At 45.2% G+C, this 18,416-nt stretch overlaps 1 protein-coding gene and 1 non-coding gene across 4 annotated transcripts in view; both read right to left on the reverse strand.

Moving 5' to 3' along the window:
- SPECC1 (sperm antigen with calponin homology and coiled-coil domains 1) overlaps positions 1-18,416 on the reverse strand; it is a 337,615-nt gene that overhangs the window by 289,049 nt on the left and 30,150 nt on the right. The window lies entirely within an intron of this gene.
- Positions 12,289-12,415, reverse strand: LOC127484536 (small nucleolar RNA SNORA27). The gene has a single exon (XR_007911597.1). It is a non-coding gene; the product is annotated as a small nucleolar RNA SNORA27 (small nucleolar RNA).

Below are 18,416 nucleotides of genomic sequence, written 5' to 3' on the forward strand. Positions count from 1 at the left end.
GTTTAATTGGCCAGGAATAGGAAAGCAGCCACCCTTTTGATTCCAAAGCAGATGTGAAACTAATTTGGGGAATGAACAAGAGCCCCGGAGAGTGACTCAGCCTCAGTCCTCCGCGTGTTCCGTCACCGTTGGGGATGTGCCCATCCACTGATTCTGCTGCCATCAAGACTGGGACTGCGCAGTGCCCTTCATGTGACCTTACACTGCACCCACAACCAGCCTCCCCCCAGGCTCATGTGAAGCCCCGGACCCTCCGTCTTCTTGGGTTCCTTCCCATATATGCCTCCCTGATCAGCCTCAATGCCAAATCACCTCATTCCACCAATCTGACCTTTGCAGTCCTCCATCCAGGGACTGCCAGCTCACTCATTTTGCTTTGCTCCCCATGATCTGGGTTTCCAAAGTGTACTGAAAGACTCACCTCCCCTAAGGCTGTTTGGCTCTTAGTGTCTCTGAGCAATTAATGAAGCTCCCAATGCTTTTACTCTAAGAATTTCTTGGGTTAACTCAGAGGGGAAGGTTAGCTTGACTACGATCATAAGATCCCTATTCTCCAATTCAGTCTTATATTAACAAAGCGAATAGCCTGATTTCAATCTATTTCATTCCTGACTCTTATCTTGTATTTCCAAACTGATTTTGAACAGTCTGTCTTTGTGATGCTGGTTGCTGGGGGGAGGGGGAGAGTGGAAGAGAATGATGTCACTCTTGTTTTCCCAAGCCCCAACAACTGTGAGGGTACTTCTAAAGGTTCACAGAAAACGGAATTAGAAGATAAGCTTATTTTGGGGCAAAAAATTGTGAAAACCATTCACAGTTTTTTCATAATATTCATTTCTGTTTACTTGAAAAACTTTTGTTTTTGGAAAGGCAGAGTGACAGGGAGAAGACAAACACAGAGAGAAAGAGAGCTTCCATCCATTAGTTCACTCCCCAAATGGAAGCTATGGTCAGGACTGGGCTAGGCTGAAGCCAAGAGCCAAGAACTCCATCTGGCCTCCCATGTGAGTACAGGGGTCCAAGCACTTGGGCCACCTTCTGCTGCCTTCCCAGGTGCATTAGCAGGGAGCTAGATGGGAAGTGGAGCAGCCAGGACAGTGCTTCAATATGGGATCTAGATTACAGGCAGCGGCTTTTCCTGCTGCACAAAAATGCCAACCTGAAAGCCCTTTGTATGTGATTTCAAAAATTATTTGCACCAAAATAATCTTTTAATTCCATTTTCCACAGTTTTTTTTTTTCTTTGAAGGGCCCTCATATCTTTGAACCTTCCTCTATGTGTGGGAAGGGTCTTCCTTAAGCCCACAGAAAGCAGGAAGAAGAAATGAGTAAGAATAAAAGCAGCAATTAATGAGATGTTTACAAAAAAAAGTCTTGAAGATTTACAAAACTAAAAGCTGGTGTTTTGAAAGGACTAACAAGAATCTCTGGCAAATCTAATCAAGGAAGAAAAAAAGAAAGTATCCAAATTAGAAACAAGAAAGAGGACATAATTACATATATGGAATTGTAAACTAGGCAAAACAGATAATTTTCTAGGAAAACACAGATTACCAAAATTAACTCAAAAGAAAAAACAAACAGCTCAACAGAAAATAGGCAATTCACAAAAGGAAAAATCTGAATGACTAATAAACATATGAAAAGACTGGTCTAGTGACAAACAATCAAGAGCTAAAGCAACAGAATATTTTTATTTTTTATTTTTTGTTTTATTTTTATTTGAAATGCAGAACAACAGAGAGAGAGAGAGAGAGAGAGAGAGAGAGAGAGAGAGATCTTCCATCCACTGGGTCACTCCCCTAAATATCTATTACAGCTGGGGCCAGGCCAGGCCAAAGCCAGGAGCTCTGGATTCCATCTGTATTACCCACATGAATGACAGGGACCCAAGTACCTGAGGTATCACCAGCTACCTCCTAGCAGGCACATTAGCAGGAAGCTGGATCATAAGTAGAGCAGAAATTCAAACCCAAGCACTGCAATATGGTACGCAGGTGTCCCAAGCAGTACTGTTTCTTTAAGATTAAAAAAAAGTTTAATGTTGATTTATTTTCATCTGCTTAAAAGGCAGAATAATAGGGAGAGAGAGAAAGATGGAGAGAGAGAGAGAGAGAGAAATCTTTCATCTGCTAAAGATGAAAGTTCGCTATCCAAATGCCCTCCATATCCAGGGCTGGGCCAGGCCAAACTTGGGAGCCAGCAATTCCATCTGGTTCTCCGTGTGAGTTGCTTGAGCCCAATTAGTTGAGTCATCATCTGCTACCTCCCAGGAAGCACTGGCAGGAAGCTAGATCAGAAGCAGAACAGCTGGAACTTGAATAGGCACTCTGATACAGGATGAGGTATTCCAAGCATGGATTAAGTGGCTGTGCTAACAACAGCTACCCACCAAGCAATATCGTATCTGTAATGCCACAACTAGTATTTTTAGTGGACTAGTATTTTTTAAAAGAAGTAACAATGTTGAAAAATATGTAGAAAATAGGTACTTATATTTTTGTGTGTGGCAGGATCAATTGGAGTGGGGGTTGTAAAAAGGGACTTTTCACATTTTACTCTATTTTATTTTTTATAATAATGTGTTTTATGCTATAATTGAAAATTTTAAATGGAATTTTTAAGTCCAGGTACATAAGGATTAATACTACAATTGTTACTGTATATTTAGACAAGAGAATAAAATAATTTGAAGTGAGGACATTGGATTAAAATAGCTTTGGGCAGGCCGGCACCGTGGCTCAACAGGCTAATCCTCCACCTCGCGGCGCCAGCACACCAGGTTCTAGTCCCAGTCGGGGCGCCGGATTCTGTCCCGGTTGCCCCCCTTCCAGGCCAGCTCTCTGCTGTGGCCAGGGAGTGCAGTGGAGGATGGCCCAAGTCCTTGGGCCCTGCACCCCATGGGAGACCAGGAGAAGCACCTGGCTCCTGCCTTCGGATCAGCGCGATGCGCCGGCCGCAGTGCACCGGCAGCAGTGGCCATTGGAGGGTGAACCAACGGCAAAGGAAGACCTTTCTCTCTGTCTCTCTCTCTGTCACTGTCCACTCTGCCTGTCAAAAAAAAAAAAAATAGCTTTGGGATCTGAAATATAAAATATAAGAAAACATAGAAATAGAAAAACCAGCCATAAAGCACAGTTATAATACAGGATAAATCCACACATGCAAATATTCATTCTACAAGGACAGAGTCACTATTCTGGGCTGCAGATTGCCGAGCACATAGCCAGCCCTTAATAAGCACTTATTGAATAAATGAAAGACAAATAGGACCAAAGTCAATAATTATAGCACACATTAGAAAGTGTTACGTGATCAGTAAGGGGACCAACTTAAAGATCATCTAAAAGTACCTGTCAAAAATCAATCTTCTGGGCAGCAGCGCTGTGGTGCAGCAGGTTAATGCCCTGGCCTGAAGCGCCAGCATCCCATATGGGTGCTGGTTCAAGACCCGGCTACTCCACTTCTGATCCAGCTCTCTGCTATGTCCTGGGAAAGCAGTAGAAGATGGCCCAAGTGCTTGGGCCCCTGCACCCGTGTGGGAGATTGGGAAGAAATTCCTGGCTCTGGATTGGCGCAGCTCCGGCCGTTGCGGCCAATTGGGGAGTGAACCAGAGGATGGAAGACTTCTCTCTCTCTCTCTCTCTCTCTCTCTCTCTCTCTCTCTCTGCCTCTCCTCTCTCTATGTAACTCTGACTTTCAAGTAAATAAATAAATAAATAATCAATCTTCTGGTAGTCATCATTCAGCCAAGGATCCTGAGTGATAAAAAACTAGGGCGATAACTTGTTTACAGAAGGTTCTCGAATATGAGAACCAGCTACCAAGTGCTCTCTCTGGCAGTCCTGGACTCGGCTGGCCTCCACATTGGTCCTTTGTCATTAAGTTGACTGCAGTCCACTGCACAGGCTGCCCGTGGCTGGAGGACACACAGAGCTCCAGGAAATACACTAAGAGGCATGCTGGGATTTCTCCCCCACATCAGCTGCAAGAACCAAGGCTATTCTAGCAATTAGACTGTCAATATGCCAGACAACGTCAGCATCACTCTGAAGGGACACAGTTACAGTGAAAGGCCCCAGGGGAACCTGTGGAAGGGCTGAACCATGTCAACAAAGAACTCAGTCTCCTTGGAAGAAAAAGAGGAGGCTTTGGCTGACCACTGATAGGAAAATAGCAAGGAACTGGTGACCATGCTTGCTGTCTGCGCACAGAACATGAGGAAGGGGGTCTCCCAGGCTCCATTACAAGGTGAGGTCTGGGAGTGCTCACTTGCCTATCAATGTGGTTGTTCAGGAAATTTGGGGGGTGAAAAATGAGTCCACAGGGTTCCCATGAGGCCAGGTATTGCTTGTTCACTATCTTGAGATCAGAAAGTTGTTACTTCTTGGAGAAAATGACAATGAACTCATTTCAAGACCAGCTACTATAGGGGTCGGTGCCATGGTATACTAGGTAAGCCTCCCCCTGTGGCGCCAGCATCCCATCTGGGCACCAGTTTGAGTCCTGGCTACTCCACTTCTGATCCAGCTCCCTGCTATGGCCTGGGAAAGCAGTGGAAGATGGTCCAAGTTCTTGGGCCCGTACCCTCATGGGAGACCTGGAAGAAGCTCCTGGCTTCTGGCTTTGGATTGGCCCAGCTCCGGCCATTGCAGCCATTTGGAGAGTGAACCAGCAGATGGAAGAACTCTCTCTACATCTCCCCTTCTCTCTGTCTAGCTCCGCCTCTCAAATAAATAATAAATTAAAATAAAATTTAAAATTAAAGAAGATCGCGCCGGCACACCGGGTTTCAAGACCCGGTTGGGGCGCCAGATTCTGTCCCGGTTGCCCCTCTTCCAGGCCAGCTCTCTGCTGTGGCCAGGGAGTGCAGTGGAGGATGGCCCAGGTGCTTGGGCCCTGCACCCCATGGGAGACCAGGAAAAGCACCTGGCTCCTGGCTCCTGCCATCGGATCAGCGCGGTGCGCCGGCCGCAGCGCGCCGGCCGCGGCGGCCATTGGAGGGTGAACCAACGGCAAAGGAAGACCTTTCTCTCTGTCTCTCTCTCTCACTGTCCACTCTGCCTGTCAAAAAAAAATAAAATAAAATAAAAAATTAAAAAAGATCAGCTGCTTTAATTTAGCAAGTCACAACAGTTAAAAAAAAAAAGAAATAAAAAATGGAATGAAACAGTTTAGCAGCTAGATTAACAAAATTTAGGAGCTGTCCAGCTACAGAAACAAGATTACCAGATGATAAGATCAATTTGTGATATTTCAATGATGTCATAAAAGACCTCTACTGAACAAAAACAAAGTATCTTAGAAACTTCTATTTCAAATGAAACAATTTTGTTCACGTACATTTCACAAATTTGAAATACAAAGTTATCATACTCACTGAAATTCTGGTACATCCTTAGCATTACCATTAAGTTTTTTCATATTTCATATTTTTCATTTCTATGAACTTTTTGAAGATACTCCCTGGCCCCCAAAATTTGTATGCTGGGTTTATACTTGTTAAAATTCACAGTTCTCATCTTTTTCTGTTTTGCAACATTATACCAGTTCAGAAAAATTGGTATAGCAAAGTGGTTTGATAAAGTCATATTGAGAGTAATTTAAATATGTCTCTTAGGGGCTGGTGTTGCAACACAGTGGGTCAAGTCATTGCTTGCAATGCTGACATATCCCTTATCAATGTGCTGGTTCAAGTCCCAGCTGCTCCACTTCCCATCCAGTTCCCTGCTAATGAACCTGGAAAAGCAGAGAAAGATGGTTCAAGTGCTTGAGTGCCTGCCAATCACATGAGAGACCTGGATGGAGTTTTGGGCTTTGCAGCCATCTTGGCAATAAATCAATTCCCCCCCCCCCTTATCACTCTCTTTCTTGCTCTCTTTGTCTCTCACCCCCTCCTCTGTCACTCCGCCTTTCAAATAAATGAATAAAACAAATCTTTTTTTAAACAAAAAGTAGAGAACACAGTTTAAAAAGTAAAGTCTTTTAAAAAATAAGTAAATATGTCTCTTAGCAATTATAAGGTTCACCATTGAACAGGAACCACATGCAAGCTATAGTGACACATCCCTAGGTGCCCAGTGATGTGCCATTCAAGCAGCTGAAAAAGGGAAATGCAAATAGGAAATATAGTGACAAGTATTTAAAAATGGAATGGATATATCATTGATCCATTGGCTCCTAAGGTTATAGTGCTTTGTTGCTTTATAAAAAATTATTTGCTTACTATATATAGTTGAAAGGCAAAGAAACAGAGACATACAGAGATCTTCCATCCACTGGTTCATTCCCCAAATGTCCACAACAGCTGGAGTTAGGTCAGGCCAGCAGAAGCCAGGAGCCTGGAATTCAATCTTTGTCTCCCACATGGGTGGCACGGACCCAAGTACTTGAGCCATTACCTGATGTCTCACAAGATATGCACTAGCAGGAAGTTGGAATTGAAAGCAGAGCTAAGACTCAAACATAGGCACCCCAACATGGGATGCAGTGTCCTAACTGGCACTGTAATTACTATGCCAAATGCTTGCCCCTTTTTTTGTTTTTATGAAGACTTTCAAATACTGGCAGAAAACCACTTAAGCGTTTCATGTTACTTTCAAACAAAGTACAATGGTCTCTTTGTTAAATCAAGTTCTTCAAGGTCAAAATAATGTTCACCAGTGAAAAATGAGGACTTTTATTATCAGAAGGAAAAGAACACAACTATAGAGCCATTATTTAAGGCTGTAGTCCCGAGAGACAACAAAACAGGTACAGAACCCACATTAATGCGACATTTTTAAGAATACACCAAAGTATATAAATGTTTTCTTTTTTAACATTTATTTATTTATTTATTTGAAAAAGTTACACAGAGAGAGGAGAAGCAGAGAGAGACAGGGAGAGAGAGGTCTTCCATCCTCTGGTTCATTCCCCAGATGGCCACAATGGCCAAAGCTGTACCAATCTGAAGCCAGAAGCTAGGAGCTTCTTCCAGGTCTCCCACATGGGTCCAGGGGCCCAAGGACTTGGGCCATCTTCCACTGCTTTCCTAGGCCATAGCAGAGAGCTGGATTGGAAATGAAGCAGCTGGGTCTCAAACTGGCGCCCATATGGGATGCCGGCACTTCAGGCAGCAGCTTTACCCACTATGCCACAGCGCCGACCCCAATGTATAAATGTTTTAATCAAAGAGAAAATAGAACAAGATGTCAGCAAAATTTCCGTATTGAATAACACTCTGAACACCAAGGAATATCAACACCGTGCCATACGGAAGAAGGATTGCTAACACATGTGCAGGCCAGCAAATAATTTCAATTTACAAACTGAATGAGCCCTCCATGCAGGGCATGAATCAGCACCCTTCTTTTTTATTTTTTTATGAATTATTCATTTGAGAGGCAGAGTTACAGACAGAGGGAGAAGAGAGAAAGAGAGCGATATTCCATCCTTTGGTTCACTCCCCAAATGGTTGCAATGGCTGGGGCTGAGCAATCCAAAGCCTGGAGCCAGAAGCTTCTTCCAGGTCTCCCATGAAAGTGAGGGGCCTAAGCAGTTGGGCCATCTTCCACTGCTTTCCCAGGCCATAAGCAGAGAGCTGGATCAGAAGAGGAACAGCCAGGACTAGAACTGGAGCTGATATAGGATGCTGGCACCACAAGCAGAAGTTTAACCTACTGTTCCACAGCACCGGCCCCAAATCAGCACCTTTCTTGGTCAAAGCTCAGACACAAGGGCCAAAGTGCAAAGTGGAAAAGAGGCCTCGGATCTCAACCAATGGAGGACCAGGAAGAAAAGGGGCTGTGTACAGAATAAAAGGCTTTGCAGCCAATGCCAATCTGCACCACTGATGTTTCCTTAGAGAAAACCTGACGATGCTGATGATCAACATCATTGAAACTTCACTCAGCACAGCTGGTCCACAGGTTCTGCATCACTGATTCAGCCAACTGTGGCTCAAGAACAGTTTTTTAAAAAATTATACCTTGTGAAAATGAATCTTGATGTGAATGGAAGGGGAGAGGGAGTGGGAGATGGGAGGGGTGTGGGTGGGAGGGAAGTTATGGGTGGGGGGGGGAAGCCATTGTAATCCATAAACTGTACTTTGGAAATTTATATCTACTAAATAAAAGTTAAAAAAATTATACCTGGAGTGAAGATGGCTAGACTTTCTTCTTGTCACTACTCACTAACAATACACTGTAATAACTGTTTACATGGCATTTACACTGCACTAGGGATTATAAGTAATCCAGACATGTAGGTTATTGGATATTTTATGAAAGAGACTTGAGCACCTAAGGATTTGGATATCCTCAGGAGTCCTGGAGCCAACCCTCCATGGTTATTGAGAAACAATTGTACTGCAAACATGATAAGCATGTTAAACCAAGCTGTAGTCGTGGACACTCTTGTCTTTTCAGTGGTGCAGTATGGACAGTAGGAACCAGTGTCTGCTTTCCCATGCTGAAACACACTGCATATCAAGGGAGCAGTATTCAGTTCATGTGGATAGTTAAAATGATGAATGATGGGAGCAGGTGCTTAGCCTAGAGGCTAAGATGCTCGTTAAGATGCCTGGACTCAGACTGGAGTACTTGCGTTTGAGTCCCAGTCTGGCTCCTGACTCCAGTGTTCTGCTAATGCAGACCCTGGGAGGCAGCAGTGATGGCTCAGGTAATTAGGTCCCTGCCCCGATGGGGGAGACCTGGATTGAATTCTCGGGTCCCAGGGTTTTGGCTCAGCTCAGTCCCAGCTGTTGTGGGCATTTAGGGAGTAAATCAGTGAATGAAGTTCTGTCCCTTTCTCCTCTCCCCTCTCCCCCTCCACCTCTCACAGAAATAAATAGGACCAGCACTGAAGTACAGCAGGTTAAGCTACCTACCGTCTGCCAACACCGGCATCCCATATCAGAAAGCAGGTTCAATTCCTGGCACTTCTGATCCAGCTCCCTGTTGATATTCTTGAGAAAACAGTGGAAGATAGTCCATGCACTTGGGTCTCTGTCACCCATGAGGGAGACCTGGATAGAGTTCTAGGCTACTGGCTTCAGCCTGGTCAGCCCCAACCATTGTAGCCATTTGGAAGGTCTCTCTCTCTCTCTCTCTCTCTCTCTCTCTCTCTCTCCTTCCACCCTGTCACTCCGCCTTTCAAATAAAATATTTTTAAAAATAAAATATTCTTAAATAAACAAGCAAGCAGATAAACAGATTTTTGTAAAAAGTTTGTGGAAAATGGAATAAAGCATAAGTTTATTTTGGCGCAAAAAAAAAAACCCTTTGAAATCCATGCAGTTTTTTCATAATACACATTGTCCATGAACTTTTTACAGACTCATACATTTTAGTAATCAATACTTAGAGCATCCTGAATCAGCCAAAATATCATGACTTAAATGTGTTTTTATTTATTTGAAATGCAGCGCTACAGAGAGAGGAGGAGAAACACAGAGAGATCTTCCATCAACTGGTTCACTCCTCAAATGGCTGAAACAGCTGGGGCTGGGCCAGGCCAGGAGCCCAGAGCTTCTTCCAGGTTTCCCATGTGGGTGCAGAGGTCCAAACACTTGGGACATCCTCTGCTGCTTTCCTAGGCACATTAACAGGGAGCAGAATCAGAAGTGGAGCAGCTGGGACTCAAACCAGAGCCCATATGAGACGCCAGTGTCACAGGCTGAGCTCAACCTGCTACGCCACAAGCCTGCCCCATTCATGACTTTTAATGCTAAGATATCCTGCTAAGATGTTTGATATGGCCAAACTGCAACGTAGACAGTGAAATCGCTGAGTTTGATTTCCCTGCTACTTGTCTGTTTTCTTTACAAATTTAAGACATATTTTTGGCATATTTTAAAGTTACACTGAAGTGCTATAAAATGATATAAAGAAACACTTTCCAGGTCAAATGCAGTGAAGAGGTAGACTGGGAATTCACTCACCATTATCTGCTAAATAGAAGCACTCACTTCCAGCTCTTAAATGTGATATGCTTGTTAGCTTGACAGCTGACAGAATGTGAAAGAGTTTTAAGAAGTTACAATGTCTGCACCCATTTTGGCCTTAACATACAGAGCCAACATAGCTGTTATTGTCTGACGACCTGTGATTTTTTTTTTTTTTTTTGACAGGCAGAGTGGACAGTGACAGAGAGAGAGACAGAGAGAAAGGTCTTCCTTTGCCGTTGGTTCACCCTCCAATGGCCACCGCAGCCGGCGCGCTGTGGCCAGCGCACCGCACTGATCTGATGGCAGGAGCCAGGTGCTTCTCCTGGTCTCCCATGGGGTGCAGGGTCCAGGGACTTGGGCCATCCTCCACTGCACTCCCTGGCCACAGCAGAGAGCTGGCCTGGAAGAGGGGCAACCGGGACAGAATCCGGTGCCCCCAGGACTAGAACCCGGTGTGCCGGCACCGCAAGGTGGAGGATTAGCCTAGTGAGCTGCAGCGCCGGCCGACCTGTGATTCTAAATTAGACTATTTCAACGGAAATAAAGGAAAGACGTGAAAAGGCTTTGGGCTCTGTCCTAGGCTATAGATCATAAACAATGTGGCTCCTCTTACAAACACAGGAAGCATGACATAATTAATTTTCATTTTATTTATTTGAAAGGCAGAGAGACAGAGAGAGAGGGAGAAACACAGAAGAGAGATCTTTCATCTGCTGGTTCACCCTCTGAGTGCCTGCAACAGCTGGGGCTACGCCAGACTGAAGCCAGGAGCCAGCAAGTCCATCTGGGCCTCCCACATGAGTGACGGGCCCAAGTACTTGGACTATCTTTTGCTGCCTGCCAGGTGCATTAGCAGGAAGCTCGATCAGAAGCACAGAGTTGCCAGGACTTGAACCAGGCACCCCTGGGAGGGATGTGCGCATCCCAAGCGCTGACCCAACATGCTGTGCCACACTACCCACCCCAGTGTTTGTTAGTTTAAAATTTGTGGTGAATATTTGTGGATTTCTTCTCTAAAATAGGCCCATAAACAGAAATGCTCTTAAATGCAGATCACTCTTGAAGCAAGCCAGGGTTTTCCAATGGAAGAACTAGGATTTCTTTTTAGAGGTTCTGTTAAGCCTCTGAAAAGGAGTCCCAAATTTGTCCTATCTCCATCCCAGGCTCAGATCTGGGATTCAGCAGGAATCGAGGTAACATAAATCCCAGACACGTCACCAGCTCCTCCCAGAGCGCAGTCCTTCTGAAGAGGCTCAGCCCTCGGCAGGGCCCTGCAGCCAGGAGGGTGGGCTGGAGGGCACTGGACCAAGTCCACACAGCCTACCCCGGGGTGTGTGACCTGGAAGGCACTGCAGCAGAGCACAGGCCTGCACGCCTGCGGGAGCCTCGCAGTCAGGAAGAAGGCACGGAGCAACCAGCACAGAGAGAAGACGGACACAGCGGTTCCAGTGGAGACACATGGGATGATGGCACCAACCAACTAGGACTACATGGACCAGTATCCATCCAACGGGCCAACACTCCCATCCCCAAAGGCACTCTACTGTCTTTGCTGGAGACTTCAGCTAAAAAGAAAGATGATATTAAATACAAAGTCATGGGGCCAGCGGTGTGGTGCAGCAGATGAAGCCACCACCTGCGATGCCGGCATCCCACATGGGTGCCAGTTCATATCCAAGCAGCTCCACTTCTGATTCACCTGGGACAGCAGCAGAAGATGGCCCAAGTACTTGGGCCCCGGCACCCGCATGGGAGACCTGGAAGAAGCTCCTGGCTCCTGGCTTCAGCCTGGCCCAGCCTGATCATTGTGAAGTCCTGGCCATTGTGGCATCTGTAACTTTGACTTTCAAATAAAAAAAAGAAAGTTGCAGTTTTGTACTCTGAGTCTGTTAACCAAGAAATTCCATATAAGACTAAAAGTTTAGGGGCTGGCATTGTGGCATAATGGGTTAAGCCACCATCTCCAATGCTAGCATCCCATATGAGCATTGGTTCAAGACCCGGCTGCTCCACTCCAATCCAGCTCCCTGCTAATATGCCTGGGAAAGCAGTGGAAGATGGCCCAAGTCCTTAGGCCCCTGTACCCATGTGGGAGATCCGGATGGAGCTCCTGGCCCCTGATTCCTGTCTTTGGTGTGGCCTTGTCCTGGCTGTTATGGCTATTTGGAGAGTGAACCAGCAGATTAAAAATCTCTCTTTGTCTTTGTCTCCCCCACCCCCTGTAACTCTGCCTTTCAAATAAATAAATGAAATCTTTAAAAAAAAAAAAAGAGAGAGAGAGAGAGACTGAAAGTTTGGGGCTGGCATTGTGGCTCAGCACCTATAAAACAGTGATGATGCTAGTATATATATTTTTTATTATTTATTTCCTCTGACAGATTACAAGACAGACACCCAGTTTGCCTGAATCTTAAAATAATATTTCCTCTGCCCATCTTGAATGGCCAATGAAGACATAAGTCCAGCTAGCAAAGTAAAAAGGGGAAAGATTCTGGTGTTTCTTAACAAGACTTTAATGCATTACCTTTTGAATCTACTACAACATGTCTTAAAACAAGGTTCAATACCAACTTAGATCCTTTCTGTTATTTATGACTCAACAAAATTTGGCCAACAGTAGATGAACATGAAACTACAACAATTCACAGAAATGAATGTGCTGACATGAGCAATCCCTCTTCCAGCAGTTACCATGGTGACAGCAGGCATGAATGGCTATTTAAAGAGCTTTCCCTGAATATTACCATCTTATTAGACACATGACATTACAACCAGTGAAATCAGGGGGAAAGTCCTTATTTTTAAATTTTTAATGAATAGATCTCATTATTAGTATTAAGCTAGTTTTTTTTTTTAAATTCGCCATTTTAAGTGTACATTAACTACATTATAGGAGCTTTCTCTAATCTGATTTATTTATGTGAAAGGCAGAGTGACAGAATGAAAGAGAGATCTTCTATCCATGTTCCACAACTGCCCAAATGCCCACAACAGTCAGGGTTGGGCCATGCCAAAGCCAGGATCCTAGAATTCCTTCCAGGTCTCCATGTGGGTGGCAAAGGTCCAAGCACTTGAGCCTGTTTCTCAGCATGGGAAGCAGTGTAGCCAGGACTCAAACTGATATTCCAATAGGGGATATGGGAGTCTCAAGCAATGGCTTAACCCACTGCACTACAACACTCACCCCAAGCTAGTAACATTTGGGCTAGCATTTATAAAGCAACTATTACAGGCCAAACACTTTTCTAGGTTTTTCTTTTTCTGCTTATGTTGTCACATTTAACCTCAATAAACCACTGTGAACTAGCTGTTAATTTTCCCTTCTAGGAAGCTGAGAAAACTGGGAACCAGAGTGCTTAAGTGATTTGCTCAGGGCCATACAACATGCCTACAGATAACCTGAGATGTACATGGGATCTTATTAATCTAGTCTATTCTTTTCCCTTTCCCCTCCTCCACGTTTCTAGTGAGTGATAACTAGAATATCCAGTATAGCTATATCAACCTCCTAGACCTTGATTCTTTTTTTTTTTTTTTTTTTTTTTTTGGACAGGCAGAGTGGACAGTGAGAGAGAGAGACAGAGAGAAAAGTCTTCCTTTGCCATTGGTTCACCCTCCAATGGCCGCTGCGGCCGGCGCACCGCGCTGATCTGATGGCAGGAGCCAGGTGCTTCTCCTGGTCTCCCATGGGGTGCAGGGCCCAAGCACTTGGGCCATCCTCTACTGCACTCCCTGGCCACAGCAGAGAGCTGGCCTGGAAGAGGGGCAACCGGGACAGAATCTGGCGCCCCGACCGGGACTAGAACCCGGTGTGCCAGCGCCGCAAGGCAGAGGATTAGCCTGTTGAGCCACGGTGCTGGCCTAGATCTTGATTCTAAGGTGATTCCCAGTCATACCACTCTGCTTTATTTTCTCCATAGAACTGATCACAACCTGAGATTTTCTTATTAACTGCTGATTATAAACTCAATGAGAGCAAGCTCCTTGTCTATTTTGTTCCCTACTGATATCAGTTCCTAGAACACTGTCTAGCATAGAGAAGGTAATCAATAGATACTTGTTGACAGTGTACAGTTGTCATAGCAGTTAAGATGCTGCTTGGAACATCAACCTCCCATATTGGGGTGTTTGGTTTTGAGTCTGAGCTCTGCTCCTAATTCTAGCTTCCTGCTAATGTACACCCTGGGAGGCAGCAGCTGATGGTTGAAGTGCTTGGGTCCCTGTCACCCACATGTGAGACCCAGACTGAATTCCTGACTCCTGGCTTTGGCCTGGTTCAGCTCCAGCTGTTGTGCTCATTAGAGTGAACCAGCAGATGGGAAATCACTCTGTGTGTGTGTGTTTGTGTGTGTGTGAGGGAGTGTGTGTGTGTGTCTGTGTGTCTGCTTTTCAATCAAAAATAAAATTTTTAAAAAAATCTGGAATTAACAAATGAAAGAAATTCAAGAAAGAAAAAGTACTAAAACAAATGTTTATATAAACATACTTTTTTTTTTTAATTTGGAAGGCAGACTTACAGAGAAAGAGGGAGAGATAGACACAAAGAGAAAGAGATTTTTCCATCTGCTGGTTCACTCCCCAAATGGCCACAACAGCTGGGGGCTAGGCTAGGTTGAATCCAGGAGCCAGGAGCTTCCTCTCCCATGTGGATGCAGGGGCCCAAGCCTTTAGACTATCTTCCTACACTCTTCCCTGATGCATTAGCAGGGAACTGGATCCAAAATGAAGCAGCTGGAACTGGAACTGGCACGCAAATGGGATGCCAACCCTGTAGACTGTAGTTTAACCCACTACATCACAGTGCTGGCCCCAATCTAAAACATCTTACTGTGAATATATTACTAAAATTTTCCAGCACAACTTCTTGCCAAAATAATTTTATTGAATTAGCATTTCAAAAAATATTTTAGGCCTGAGGCCGGCACTGTGGCATAGCAGGTAAGGCCACTGCCTGCAGTGCCAGCATCCCATATGGGCACTGGTTCCATTCCCAGCTGCTCCACTTCTGATCCAGCTCTTTGCTGTGGCCTGGGAAGGCAGTGGAAGATGGCCCAAGTCCTTGGGCCCCTGCACCCATGTAGGAAGACCTGGGAGAAGCTCCTGGCTCCTGACTTCAGACTGGTGCACTCCGGCTGTTGCAGCCAATTGGAGAGTGAATCAGAGGGTGGAAGACCTCTCTCTCTCTCTCTCTCTCTCTCTGCCTCTGCTTCTCTCTGTGTAACTCTAACTTTCAAATAAATAAATAAATCTTTTTTAAAAAAATACTTAGGCCTAATTTTTAATGTTAATTCCCTTTTAATTATTTGAAAGGCAGAGAGAAAACGAGATGGACAGAGAAAGAGACCTTCCATTCCCCTGTTCAATCCCCAGATGCCTGCAATAGGCAGGGCTGGACCAAGCTGAGGCCAGGAACTGGGAACTCCAGCCAGGTCTCCTGTGTGAGTGGTGGGGACTTAGCACTTGAGCCGCCATCTGCTGCCTCCCAGGATGCATATTAGCAGGAAGTAGGATCAGAAGTGAAGGCAACAGGGTAAAAAAAAAAAAAAAAGAAGTGAAGGCAAGGGTGGAACTCCATTATGGGATTGTGGGTATCCCAGAGTAGTGGCTTAACCAGCCGCACCATAACACATACCCTTAAGCCTAGATCTTTAAAAGTTTGATACTGGTAGGTAAATAGACAAACAAATCAATGGAGTAAACAAAGAATTAGATCCAAACATATTCATACATTTAATAAATGACAAAGCCAGTATTCCAAAATAACTAATAAATGGTATTGAGACAAAATAGCATCTAAGAAAAATATAGTTGGGCGCCCTATTTTCCTCCTCACATCCAAAGTGACTATGTTGTGGTGTAGTGGGCTAAGCCGGCATCCCATGTGGACACCGGTCTGAGTCCCAGCTGTTCCTCTTCCAAGCCAGCTCTATGCTATGGCCTGGAAAAGCAGTAGACAATCCAAGTGCTTGGACCCCTGTACCCATGTGGGGGACCCAGAAGAAGCTCCTGGCTCCCAGTTTCAAATCAGCCAGGCTCAGGCCATTGTGGCCATTTGGGGAGTGAACCAGTGGATGGAAGACTTTCTCTGCTCTCCCTTTCTCTGTAACTCTCTCAAATAAATAAAATCTTAAAAAAAAAAAAAAAGTGACTCTGATAGTACCAAACATTTAAAAGATAAAACATGAAAATAACACAATTAGCAAAAGAAAGCACAGGAGAATCTTTAAAGTCTTAGAATAGGGGAAGATCTATAATATGAAATTCAGAGACTATAAAAGAAACAAATCAACTACATACAAACCAAATCTTTCTGCGTGTCTAAAATGCAGCACAAACACAGTTGAACAAACATAGACGAATAAACTGGGGGAAAAGACTCATATTCAAAGAATCAACCAGTGTTCCCATACATAAGAGAGCCTACAAACCCAAAGGGGAAAAAAAAAACCACCATTAACCCAAAATACAAACCTGCAGAGGTAATGAACAGACAGTTCACAGAAACTACAAATGGCTCTTTAACACACAAGATGCTCAAACTCACTTGAAATACAGGAAACACAAATTAAAACCATAAATCTATCTTACCTATCAGAATGATAAAAATTTGAAAAAAGTTTGGTGCATCACCATACTGGTGAGAGTGTAAGGAAATTGGGGCTCTCATTTTTTTGTTGACAGCATACATGTTGATATGTCCTATGCAGGGCAATCTAGCAATATCTGTCAAATGCACATATGCATATGTTCTTTTTTTTTTTTTTTTTTTTTTTTTTTTTTTTTTTTTTGACAGGCAGAGTGGACAGTGAGACAGAGAGACAGAGAGAAAGGTCTTCCTTTTGCCATTGGTTCACCCTCCAATGGCCTCCACGGCCGGCGCGCTGCGGCCGGCACACTGCGTCGATCCGAAACCAAGAGCCAGGTGCTTCCTCCTGGTCTCCCATGGGGTGCAGGGCCCAAGGACTTGGGCCATCCTCCACTGCACTCCCGGGCCACAGCCGAGAGCTGGACTGGAAGAGGAGCAACCGGGAGAGAAACCGGCGCCCCGACCGGGACTAGAACCTGGTGTGCCGGTGCCGCAGGCGGAGGATTAGCCTAGTGAGCCGCGGCACCAGCCACATATGCATATATTCTTTTTTTTTTATTTTTTTTTAATTTTTATTTTTTCTGGACAGGCAGAGTGGACAGTGAGAGAGAGAGAGACAGAGAAAAAGGTCTTCCTTTGCCGTTGGTTCACCCTCCAATGGCCGCCGCGGCCAGCGCGCTGCGGCCGGCGCACCGCGCTGATCCGGTGGCAGGAGCCAGGAGCCAGGTGCTTTTCCTGGTCTCCCATGGGGTGCAGGGCCCAAGCACCTGGGCCATCCTCCACTGCACTCCCTGGCCACAGCAGAGGGCTGGCCTGGAAGAGGGGCAACCGGGACAGAATCCGGCGCCCCGACCGGGACTAGAACCCGGTGTGCCGGCGCCGCTAGGCGGAGGATTAGCCTAGTGAGCCGCGGCGCCGGCCTGCATATATTCTTTGACAAAGCAATTGCACTCTCAGAATACAGATCCTTATTTTTTTAAAAAGATTTATTTATTTATTTGAAAGTTGGAGTTACACACAGAGAGGAGAAGCAGAGAGAGAGAGAGAGAGAGGTCTTCCATCTTCTGGTTCACTCCCCAATTGGCCGCAATGGCTGGAGCTGGCTAATCCAAAGTCAGGAGCCAGGAGCTTCCTCTGGGTTTCCCACATGGGTGCAGAGGCCCAAAGACTTGGGCATCGAGAGCTGGATCGGAAGTGGAGCAGCCAGGACTCAAACCAGCACTGAGATGCTGGCACTGCAGGCGGTGGCTTCACAGCTATGCCACAGTGCCAATCCCCAGAATATAGATTCTATAGTTTTATTCTTCTAAGGGCTGGAAACTTGGGAGCAAGGACCTGGAGGTAGAAGACAAACTTCTTTTTCCTCATATTCCCTTTTAGGTGTGTTAAATTTTGTATACTGTCTTGTATTACTTTTTCACAAGATATAATTTTTAAGCTATATGTCTGAGAATTCCTGTAAAGAAAATATAATTATCTACCATCCCCTTCTGTGAAGGTCAAAATAAAAGAGGAAATTCATGAAAGTAGAGAATGTCCTCAACTCTGAACAACAGAGACAAAAACTCTCTCACAGGGATTTGCTGGACAAAATTGGGGTTGGAGGAGCAGCTGTGAGAACTGATACCACCTTCTCTAGATCTCGAGCAGGTTGCAGATTTCTCAAGCAAAGTGAAGGGGCCAAGCAGGGGAGACCCAGCCAAGGGCTTTGTTCTCCACTGGTGAACGGATGCTGGTTCAAGTCCTGGCTGCTCCACTTGTGATCCAGCTGTCTGCTGAAGCACTTAGGACAGCAGCGAAAGATGGCCCAAGTGCTTAGACCCCTGCCACCCATGTGGGAGACCCGAATGGAGTTCCAGGCTCCTGGCTTCACCCTCACCTGTGACTCTCTGACCCAAACAT

This window comes from Oryctolagus cuniculus, chromosome 17, assembly GCF_051225735.1.
Source record: "Oryctolagus cuniculus isolate XC-2025 breed Fujian yellow rabbit chromosome 17, ASM5122573v1, whole genome shotgun sequence".
NCBI lineage: Eukaryota > Metazoa > Chordata > Mammalia > Lagomorpha > Leporidae > Oryctolagus > Oryctolagus cuniculus.